The sequence below is a fragment of the Corvus cornix genome, chromosome 4A (genome assembly GCF_000738735.6).
Source record: "Corvus cornix cornix isolate S_Up_H32 chromosome 4A, ASM73873v5, whole genome shotgun sequence".
Lineage (NCBI taxonomy): Eukaryota > Metazoa > Chordata > Aves > Passeriformes > Corvidae > Corvus > Corvus cornix.
Genome location: NC_047058.1, coordinates 12750890 through 12762916, shown reverse-complemented (window position 1 = coordinate 12762916; position 12027 = coordinate 12750890). Strand labels below are relative to the sequence as shown.

The following is a 12027-nucleotide window of genomic DNA, read 5'->3' as shown; positions in this document are numbered from 1 at the left end:
GCACTGACACAGCCAGCGAGGAGCAGTCGAGCTGCAGTGACCGTGCCTGAGCTGTGTCTGACACAGCACCGAGGCACAGATGGCTCGTGACCCTCCAGCTTGGCGAGCACACGCAGGATGAGAGGTCTCCATGCTTGCTTCATATAGAACCACACCTGGAACCTTCAACAGGGCTGTACCCCAGTGTGTCCCACTCCCAGTATGGACAAACTCCAGCTGATTTTTGGAACTGTAAAGAACATTTCCACAAGCACAGAGACAGCAGCAAACCTGCTGCTCCTCAGCAACAACTGCCACCTCAAATGGGTACCTGGCTACAAGATATCCACATCCACAGTGAACAGCACAGGCTCGTTCCCTTCCAGACCCCATTCCAGAAGTAACAGTAGAAGCAATGGGAAGATGGGATACACTGCCAGCCTCCAGGCTCACAGCACCCTCAGCTCTGCCTCAGTACAGACCAGTGCCTGGAGCTGGTCTTCACCAGGGGTAAGGAGCAGGGATCTGCCTCTTGTTTTGTTTCCTTGCAGAACATATTGATAGGCAGAGCCATGTGCTGAGGGTACAAGCATGGGACACCTGCCACAGACTTCACAAATACCCTCAGACAAGTTACTCACTGTGTTTTCTTTCTGGTTCTGTGAGGAACTTGGCTCTCTCATTTGCTGTTAATGTAGATAAGAGGTTGCTTCTATTTTGCCACATCTATCAGACTTTAAAGAACCTAATAAAGAGCCAGGTTAGTTTCAGAAACCCGACAGCAATCATGTTGTTAGTCAGCACACAGTACATGCAATACACTGTAAACAACCTGGATAGCAAGTGAAGAAGAGAAAAAGAACAAGAAAATACCTCCAACAAGCTGAGAAAACAGGAAGTACTGGGGGGATACCAAACCTCTGGAAATGCTAGATTGCTAGGGATAACAGGTCAACAGAAGTGAGAACATAGCCTTTACACTGATGAGGAGGAAAAGACAAGAAAACTGGAGGTAAAATAATTTTACTAAGTGGCAGAAAATGATCAGAAATGAGCAAGACGCTGTTGCCAGGGTCAGTATCTAAAAAAAAACCCAACCCAGAACAGCTGATATATTGTCTGATCTCAGACAAAATGAGCCTGTCTAAAGGTAGTATTGTTTAGGCAAAATCATGAAGCAAAGATTAACTATTCTGGTTACAGAGCTGTGCGTCACCATGTCTGCGTGTGACTGAAGGGATAGCAGAGGTCCCAGACATACACTGTTCTAGGTAAGATGGGAGCCTGATCTGGCTCTAGGGAAATGCCCCCAAACAGCATGGCCACCTGGACCATCAGGGAGTGTGGGAGAGTGACAGACCGTGAGAGCACTTGCACTGAGTAAGAATGTGGTTAAAGAAACCCAGGGCACATGGAGAGGCTGCCTGAAAATCCAGGCTCTGTAGTCCAGAGCACAGTACAGAGAGATACGCAAAAAGAGCAAGGTTCAGCTCAAAGCAATGGGGTAAACACACACGGGAAACAGAATGCCTTCACAACACAGTTTCTCCAGAACATGAACAAGAGTGAATGCAGTGTCTGAGGATGATCCTGTGGAAAGAAGGATCTCTGTAGTTAAAACCTCAGCAGACTCTCAATAGTCAGGCTCTGCACAAGAAGCTGCCAGCCATTCTACAGCTACGTTTGCTGCTCTGCCATTAAATCAAAGATGAATCTGATTCCAGCTGGATTGTAGAGCCAGCTGCAATGATAAGAGGCAATCTTACATGGGAGAAATGCCACCAAATGCTGAAGACGTAGAATAAAATCAGTGTTCTGAGATCAGTGGGCAAATACAAGCTGTTGATAAAAAAAAACCCTTCACAAAATCAGAGGTATTATCACTTTAGCTTCACAGAAGCTGACAGACAGAACCATCCATTGCTTGGCAGCAGGACCATGCAAACATGAAATGATAAACACATTTGATAAAGAAATATTATCATTTTTGTAGAAACTTATGTCCCTGCAAGGCCTTAAAAAAAGAGGGTTTGATTAAAAAACTGTAACGGAAAAGGAAGACCACAGAATACACGAAACCAATTAAAAGCCACACTAAATTACAGGCCACAAAAGCTAACCATGATCTAAGAATCATCGAGTGAACCTATTCCCAGTGAGATTAATTCCTGGCCCTGCATTTACCTTTGAGGCCTTTAAAGAAATTCTTGGAGCCAAAGATGCGATAAGCACCTTGAGCTGCAGCAGCTCTGCAGACTCTCAAGTCTGGGAACATCTGAGGCCATCAGCACACACTGCAGCGCTCAGGGCCAAGCACCTTCATCCTGGGGGTTTCTCTACAGCAGCAGAGAGGGTGGGGTCAGGGTCACCGAAGGGATGCGGCCAGACACGGGTCCTACCCCAGCCGAAGGGCCGCTCATCATCCTGCTGCCTCTCCTACGTAGGGCAAGGCTGGAGGCAGCCACAGCCAGGAGCTGGGGACAGCACAGCCCCACGGCCTCTTCCTGAGCTGGAGACCTACATCAGCCCTTGTCCCTTCAGCCACTCAAAAGAGGTTGGTGTACAGGAAGTTGCTCTGTTACTGGCTTGATTTTGTCAGCTCCTCCCTAATTTACAGCCTTAGGCAGATGCCTGCTTTTCCCTGCTCAGCCCTGAGGTACCAAAGTCCTACACAACAGCTCACAGCAACCCAACATGCCTCAGCAGCAAACCTAAGTAGAGCAAGTGAGGAAAGCCAGTGTCCCATTCCATTTACCAGCTGATGCATTACTACCCACAAAGTAGTGCTCAGACAGAAAAGGAGCCATCAGCTACACTCCCTGGAATGTGACATGTCCATGCACACCTCACTAGTCACCAGCACTGTCTGCGTTACAAGCCAGAGAAAGGACCATGAAAACAACCCCCTGGAGTACTTGCAATCGATAATTGCCCCTGTTCTTCAGAGAGCATCAGCCTTCAGCACTTCCTGGTGGTCACTAATGGCAGCAAAGACATGCAGAAAGGGAAACTTTAAACAATGATGCGTCCAGGTCCCAGTGGAAGACAGTGGATTAACACACCAAATTATCACCTAATTATAATCCAAGTGATTTCAGAGTGCCACAGACAGTAATGCAATACTGTCTCCTTGGGCCAGATCACAAGAAAAAACCACTGCCCTCTGCAACCACTGCAAGACTACATGTCATGATATACCAGCCAGCACCATCCTCAGAACTTGTGTCAACAACATGCACCACGAGAGCGCCCCTGTCCCGGGTGAAACAAGTTACAGCAACGAAAAGTTACTCTTATTCCCCAGTCTTTGCTAGGACTGCTTGGCAGATTAGAGATCCACCCCAACCACTGAGATACACTGGCCTAGGAGAAAGCTACTGTGGAAAACCAGCCAAGGATCTACTACTGTAAACGTTCAGAGGTTTTTCCCCCCTTGTGATAAATTTCAGAGGGAAACTTAAGACCAGACTCTAGGAAAAGGCAGTGACCACCCATCCTGTTTGTTTAGTCTTTATACCGGGACGAAAGTATCCACTCAATTTTAAGAGATGAAGGGTTTTTTTGCAAAATTAATAATTTCTTGCAGCTCAAACAGCTTTTATTTGTCATCAGAAACAATATAAAACAATAAAACCTTAATGTACCAGGAGAGAGAAAATATTTACCTTGCACTGAGTAAACTTTTCCCAGGGTGCAGGCACAACTGTTAACAGAAGGAAATGTTAAGAGACATGGTAGAAGCTGTTTGCAACTATACACCTCAAAGCCAAAAGGGATATGAAACTGGATCTCTTCCCTTCAGGAGTAAAGAAAAATTGTCACAAAGAACCACTAATCATTTATTAAAGAGAGTATGATACCACAGGGAAACAAAACAAAACCTGAAATAATCTAGATGCAGACATTTCTAGAGATTCAAGAGAAACCAGGTAACAGTAGAGGGAAGACAGCTCTCCTTTATTATCTTGAATTCAATTCTGCTTATCAGCATCATCATTACAGCTAAAAGTGCAAAGATTTTAATACATTTCAGGTCTTATTCAATTTCCATCAAAGTATCCAAATAGACTCCAGTAATGTTGTATCAGATTTCTGTGGGCTCTTCCAATCGGCGAGCTAAACACTCCTTTAAGAACTAAATGAATTCAGCTTCCTCAGCGTTGTGAGGAAAAGCCCTGGCTGCTTGCCCTTTCTGTGACTCAGACACACTTGGCCCAGCCATGAGATGGGCTGCATTCCCTCTGCTCCCACTGAAGTCAAGGGCATCTCTGAGGCTCCGCATGCCGAAAACCAGGCTGCCTGCCACAGGGGCCAAAGCCAAGCTGCCAGCTAATAAATGCACAAACCCTGGGAGGACAGAAAGTGTGAAGGCAAAGCCCGTGGCTCAGAATGGGCAGCCCTGCATCATTTTCTGGGCATGGAAGTCCTGCTGTACCAGTGGGCACATTTCTCCATCTCATCCTGGGACCCGCGTGTCTAATTTGGGTTGATGCAGGATGGTGCACACAGAATCAGCCTCCGCTGGAAAATGTGGGCCATCACATAATGGTTTATTACTATTTCATTATCTTCAGATTCTGTTCAGCCTGCAATAGCTCCTAAAAAAATTCAACATTTTGCAGATCTTGTTCCTGTATTACTCCCTGTTTTTAAAATATTCTTCTTCCATTGTCTATAAAATATTTATACAGAATGCTAACATTTTGGGCATCTGAAGAGTGATTTATCTCACGTTTATAAAGCCCTTCACCAGCTAGAATTAAGTAAATCCCTGGACACCATACAGGTAAGTGCCAGTAACAGCCATCCCTAATTCCAATAATCTAGAAGTACTTCTGGAGTAATCAGTAAATTCTTGTTAGACAAACCACACCCTTGTCTGTAGAGCAAGGGCCAGAATCGTGGGCTTTCCACTGGTGAAAGTCTCAGCCTTTCAGCCTAAATGAGAAAAGGCACTAAGGGCAGACCCTGCAGACTGTACAGACAAAGCCTGTGCCACACAGAGCACACCCTCGGCATCAGAAGCTGAACGCAGCTAACCTGAGCCAGCCAGAGCACAGGCACCAGTCTGCAAAGCACTTACAAATTAGGAAATCTGTGCTCAGAGATCAAATTATCCTTCCAACTTGCCCTAATAAATCTATGGATGCAAAAATGATATAAATTAACAAACATGCCACCATCTGTCCCTGATATACACCTCGAGAGCCCAAACTCCTCCTCTTGCAGCCCAGCATTCACCACTAGCAGTTGTAAGGTCCCCAGCTAAGCAAAACAACTGGAATGCCCTGGTTCTGCCCCCTGCACACACAGCACCTAATTCATCAAAATCTATATTCTGAATTGAATTGTACAAATCATCTCCTGTACTCCAGGGAATAGCAATCACTGTCAGTTGAAAACAGTGACAGCAAAATCATCTTTTGCCTTAGTGTACTGCTGCACATGTTCACCTTCATATTCTGACATTTAAATACTTGCCGACAGGTCTAGGGGCAAGTGCACCTGGCCCACATTCCTCACTGAATACTCTCCTGCTATGTACATTGATCGCATCCCCTCTGCATGTTTGCAGCCCCTGACCCTGATCCCCTGATCCTCACCTACATCTCTTAGACGCTGATGTCTTTCAAAAAATTAATTCTATTATTGACATCTCCATAATTTCTTAATGAGAGCTAAAGCCTTTCAAGCAGCCTTCAGTGCCCAAATCAAATCCAAAAATCAGAAGGACTTTTCCCATCCTGCCTCCCTGTGCAGGAGCATAGGAGGAAATGCCAAGAATCAGATGTTCTCTTCTGCTCTGTAACTGACTTATCATGGGGACTCTGGCCAACTGCATAATTACAATGTGCCTCAATTCTCTCATTTCTCAGTGGCTACAATTATACTGAAACAAATCCATGGGCACCTGGGACTGACCCTGTGCTTCAGATTCTGCCCCCCTGAAAGCATCTGACAGGCATAGGCCATGCTCATGGGAAAGCCAAGGTCTCTGACAGGAACTGGTCATGAATTTTTCAGCAAGTTACATGTCACTGGCTTGAAAGAGAATCTTTTCATGGGAATATGCTACTGTTCTGGAAGGCTTCATCAGAAGGATGTGTCTCTGGACAAAACAGAGAGGGAAGAGCATTTCTGTTCTCTCAGAGAGCAGCTAAAGAAAGCATAGAATTGGGGCGGGGAAACCTGGGCTCAGTGCAGGCACCAGCACTGCAGGTGCAAGGCAGATTCCCCAGAACAATTTTTCCACTCCTTCATGAAAACTTAATTGCATTTCTTCCACTCCCACTCTTTTCTGAAAAGCTTTAAAATATCCTGGTTCCAGGGAGACATCAAAGACAAAACCACTTCCTACCCACCCTTACAACGGGAAGAGTTCAGGTTCCACTTACCTGTGAGTGGTGCTGTGTATACATAGTTACCAGGGTATCACAAGATGAGTTGTTGAGAGTCCAAGGATGTCAGATCTCCAGTCAACCTCCCTCCAACAAAGAACCAACGTCCTGGCCACCTCCTAGGGATTCTGTGCAAATTATTAATTCATTAATGACTGGTGAGTGCTTAGAAAAGGTAGAAAGGGAGGGACTGCTGTTATGTCCCATTATTATCGTGGCTATCTGACATACATGCCACAGGCAACTTGGATCTATCCTTCGTAGGAATCTGTGATGCTGGATTCAAGACAAATCAGTTCCTCCAAGCACAACATGTGAGTTATAAAAAGTGAACAATGATCTTGGCCTAGAACCTTTTAAGAGAGCTCTGGAGATGGGCACAGGGCCACACGCTCTTAACATGCAAAGGCAGCCATGTGACATCGCTGTGTCCCGTGAGACTGTTTGAAGCAGCCCTTCTGCCAAAAGCTCCTGTTCACCCAGAGATGCTGGCAGAAAGGAAGATGTCTCTGTGCTAAACCATTTCTATGTAGCATCTGCTGACTTAAAGTGCCACCAAAGGGATTTGGGATAACTTTCCTACTCCACAGCAACAAATGCTGAGGCAGACATTTTTGCAACTTGGCTCTAAGGATGGTAACTCCCACCAGAGGGGAGGACCACCAGGACTTTGATCTACTGGAGCTCGTCAGCCTTTCCTTCAGCTCTTTCACCCAACTGACAACACAGAACACACTGGCCAGACTCTCCCTGGAAAATTACTTACTATAATCTAAACTGCAATGCCAACACATCTAAATGCTGGCCCAACTCTTTCAGCAGCCAGTACTACTTAGTTTGACAATCCAATTGCACAAAATGGATCAAAGCAAAGGCTGGAATTTGCACAAGCACGTTTACACTGGCTGTCTACACCACTCAAAGCAGAGCATTTATAAGTGAAACAGGCTGATCCCATTTTTCTGACAAGCCCAGAACTTCCTTTCAGTACCTAAATGGGCTACAAGAGAGCTGGAGAGAGATGTTTTACAAGGACATGTAGTCATAGGAGAAGAAAGAATGGCTTCAAACTGATAGAAAGCAGGTTTAGATTAGATGTTAGGAAGACATTTTTTACTGTGAGGGTAGTGAGGCCCTGGCACAGGCTGCCCAGAGAAGCTGTGGCTGCCTCATCCCTGGGACTGTTCAAGGTCAGGCTGGATGGGACCCTGAGCAACCTGGTCTAGTGGAAGGTCTCCCATGGCAGGGAGGTTGGAACTGGATGGTCTTTAAGGTCCCTTCTAACCCAAACCATTCTATGATTCCACAATGATTCCTCCTCCCACACTGACAGCACAGATTACCTTTAATTCTTTGTAAGACAAAAGAAACATCTACTCTGCTGCCAAAGCTGTGCTTGCAGTTCTGAAAGGTGCTCCCAAGTTTGCTTTTCCAGCAGGCACATCAGCACAAGACACAAGTGCCCTGTTGAGCAGCTGGCCCACGCTGACTTCCATGGAGAAGCTGGAGGAGAGATGTACTCCCCTCTAGCTGCAGCATCACCATTTGCCCCAGCAGAGAACACTGCAGTTGTTCTGGTGCCCCAGGAACTACACACCTCTACTCTTTACTCACCTACCCTCAGTAGAAATTTGCTTTGATGGTGTCTTGGGCAACAGCTGTCAAAAAAATCAATTTATGTGTATGTATGTGCACACATCAAAAATTAGTGTTTATCACTCAGCTTTCTCACTAATCTCCTATTTACCAAACTCTGTGGATGTACGGTAATGTCACATTAAAAGGACTCGGCAAGATGATCAGTGCAGGCAGAGTGCAACACCTTTACTTCTAGGTGTGCAATTGCCTACAATTTCTGATAATGCACCTTCCCAAAGGCTTTGGCAAAATATATGTTTGCATTGCAGAACATCAAGAGACCATGAGGCAATAAATTCTCCTCTCCATCCTGCCTTCCAAGAGATAAACAACTTGGCAAGTTGAGTGATAAAGAACCAATACAATTATGTGTCATTAGGCTGTAACTAATAGTGGTAGAGAATGGATAAAGGCCTGCTGATTAGAAACGCTATCAAGGAAACTCTAAGACGTGGCATTAAGGCACACATTGAAAACAGAATGCATTTCATGCTTCTCCTAGAAATACTTGATTTTATTTCAAGCCACCACCTCTTGTTGTTTTACTTGGCATGAGCACTTTCCACCATAAAAAGTTCTTTCTTCCATTAAGGATTTTATGAAAGAATCAACAAATAGCATCTACCAACAGAGAGCCTCCATGTCCTCTTTGTCAAAACAAAGCTCTTCTCACTCTTCCTTCAGAAAGACATACCAGCCTGATCAGAAACACTGCCAGACCTCACTGTACAGCTCATTTGCTCCTCGTGCAAGGCCTCCATCCGAATCCATATCTGGACTTCCCTGGGACAAAATTTCTGTGCTAAACATTTTATCCATAAATTTTGAAAGAATATGATGGGATTCAGTAATTCAACAGAGAAATTACTGCCAGTTTCAGCTGCATAGGGAAGGCAGTGCTCAGCTCCCATGGGAATCCCGCTCCAGTTGCATGAGCCTCACCATCCACGTGGGAAGCAAATACTTCTACTCATCTTCCAAGCAGAAGCTACCTAGACTTACTGAGCACATATGCCTGCACATTACCTTCAGGGCCTGGCCAAGATTAACATCTTCACTACCAAGAACCCACCCAAATTCATGAAGCATTCCATATTTTTAACAGGTTGCCCAGAAAAGTGGATGTCCCAATCCTGGAAGCGTTCAAGGACAGGTTGGTTGGGACTCTGAGCAAGCTGCTCTCCTGAGCAAGGGGTTGGAACCAGATGACCTTTAAGGTCCCTTCCAACCCAAGTCATTCTACGATTCTGTGATCCTACTGAGACAGCTCCTGGTGCTTCCACAGACCATTCAGGTTCTGGTTTCCAAGATCACCACAGCAGTGGTTAAACATGGTTCTGGTATTTGCAATGGAAAAACTGGGAGCTGCTGAAGGATTTGGGACTGCATTCCTTTAAGTCTGAAACAGGTTTCACATCAGATAATACAAATCTCTGATGACTTGTGAGCTGAAGAGTGAAGTTGCTCTGCCCCTTTGCCTCTGACTAGTTCCACTGATTTCTATAGCATAGAAGTCCAAGGGAAAAAAAAAGCATAAATCCTGTTCCAATCTGTCTTCTGATCCCATAAAACATTTCCATGTGGCCAGTATCTGACAAGCCTCCAAGACAGAATCTATGCCAGTTGTCTGGACTTGCACCATTCTCAGCTCAGCGAAGCCTCACAACAGTTGAAAGCTGGGCCCTTTATCAGAAGGTGAGTGTTCAGCATTTCTGATGGAACTCAGCCATGATTAGCTGGGTAATCATTATACTCTTTCAGCAATTATCATCAGCACTAATATAACTTTGGCTGCTGCAAACTCTAAGAGTGTCTTGATCTAAATTACATTCAGGGGCATTATATCATAAAGTGTAACATATGATCCCAGTCTGACAAGCTGATACTGCAGACTGTGTAAATGGAGATGAATCACTTCCCAAGTCTTTGCAGAAGGTTTGTTTGCCCTCAAAGAAACAAGTTTCCATTCTTCCAAAGGCTGCATAGAGAGCAGAACCATGTATCTCTCCTCTGTCTATAAGGAAGCACCTCCAGGGTTGAAGCCCTTTTCTGAGTAACTGGCTTATGCCTGCAGTGATCTGCAAAACACCTGTCCCAAGAACTTTTGAGAAAGGAAATCTTGTGAGAGGGAAAGGACTTTGAAGGTAGCTACAGAAAGGAAGAATGTGTGCTGGAAAACAGCAGAAATCCTGACACCATGTTCCGATTGCAAATGCCATCTAGGATGTCACATCAAGGTAAGAATTGATGTGTTATTAAACATAGCTATTTTATAAACCACAATTCTGTAAATTAAATGAAAAGTTGAGGTCAGACCACATAATTGCAGGCAGAATTTGGCCACTGATCATTACTTTTCGTAAGGACTGTCCTCTAGGCTAGAAGGTGTGTCACGATGCCCCAAGGTAGTTAACTCACACTAAGACAACAGTACTGACAGACTATTTTTTGCCTACAGTAATCTGTCAGGCACCCTCTGTGGGAGCTCTGACACAGGCTTGGAAATCCATTCAGATCCCAGAAGTTTAACTGCAAAACCATTCAACATAGGGCAAGACACACATTCTCTATATCTAAGACTTACCTGGGATGCTGGTTAGAGTTTATTTTCCCCTGCTCTCACAATTCTAACCAGTTTATATACCTACAAATTAAAGCCAAAGGAGAGAGAGATAATGTTTTTCCCAACATCACAGGAAAACAACACAGAAAAACTGGCTTCCTCTAAAGTATCAGGCCAGAGCTGCAACTGCATTATCACTTGTTTTACTAGACCCATAATACACCACTTGTGCTGAATGGGTGCAGGGGGAATACTGCTCAAACTGAACAAGAGCATGGCTGAGTTCCTTGAGTTGAGGAGAACCAGCTTTCTGGAATGCCACCAGCACAAGCCAAATGTGGCAGTAATTCAGGCCCTACCTTCTGCGTTCAGAGTGTGAGGCTCAGACATTAACACAGAAATGCAGCTCCACAGGCTGCGGGATCCTGGGTACCAGAAATTCTGCTCAGTGCCGAGTCTCAGGCAAAGCACACGGAAGGGAGCGCCCAGAGGAACAGTCTCTAAGATGTGGTTCCAGCATCCACAGCTGGCCTAAATTTTACTCCATGCCAGGAAACAGCTCCTTTCTCACAGATGGCTGCTGTTACAGAGCACTGACACCCACCACAGAGAAACTGGGCAAGCAATATTAATAGCATCAATGAGAAAATTAGGAACCCACATCAAAGCACTGAGAGTTGTTTCTCTAATATTTGGCTTTAAAACTAAGTGCAAAAAGAAAGGTATTACACTCAGCTAAGGACTTTCCTTTTAAGATGTGATTCTGCAGCTTTTAAACACACACACATGCAAAATGACCCCTTAAGGATGGGGGAAAGCTGCTGTCACCTATAACTCAGCAAATCACAAGTTATATGAAGAAATAAAAATCAATGCTGCTCTGAAATATAGCGTGGCAGAAAAAAGAAGTCAAAACTATCATAATAAATGGCTGCTGGAAAGTCAGTCAATGGACAGTGCTGCTGTGACCATGTTTTTTCTCAAACATGGTCATTCCCTTGGAATTTGAGTCCAAAGATTATTATCTGCCCTGCACTGAATACAGCACACACAAACCAATAATGCAAATAAATCAGTACGCATTCATCTGCTAGAATTTTTCTAGTAATAGAAAATGATAAAAGAGCATAATCAATTAATCTGATTTAGAAATCTCCCCTTCTCCATTACAACACTGACACTGGACCGAACTATACAGAGCCTACCTGCATCAACAGAGTCAGCACAGATGAAACATGGATGCAAATACTGTCAGCCATGTAATCTCCATAAGAAGACCCTTGGATTTGGGGATTTAATAAATTAAGGACAAGTACAAAGCATAGAACTATATATCTTGAGGATATAGTGGTTATTACTGGTGTCCCTTTTGACTGGAGCAGGGACTGCTCAGCCACAGCTAAGTCCCCACAGATGGGCACAGCCCAGTCTGAGTTCTCTGCCTGGACT

The 12027-nt window shown here is 44.7% G+C and overlaps 1 protein-coding gene across 11 annotated transcripts in view; it reads right to left on the bottom strand.

Annotated features, from left to right (window-relative positions):
- The window catches only part of LOC104694460 (serine/threonine-protein kinase PAK 3), a 129458-nt gene that overhangs the window by 48149 nt on the left and 69282 nt on the right, over nt 1-12027 (bottom strand). For 2 of the 11 annotated variants that reach the window (XM_039571895.1, XM_039571896.1), the window contains one exon: nt 6375-6505. The exons of 8 other annotated variants lie outside the window; for them this stretch is intronic. The gene's annotated coding sequence lies outside the window, so the exon portion shown is untranslated. Of the gene's footprint in view, nt 1-3644; nt 3683-6374; nt 6506-12027 lie in introns of all 11 variants that reach the window. One more of the 11 variants, XM_039571897.1, reaches the window with a different exon arrangement.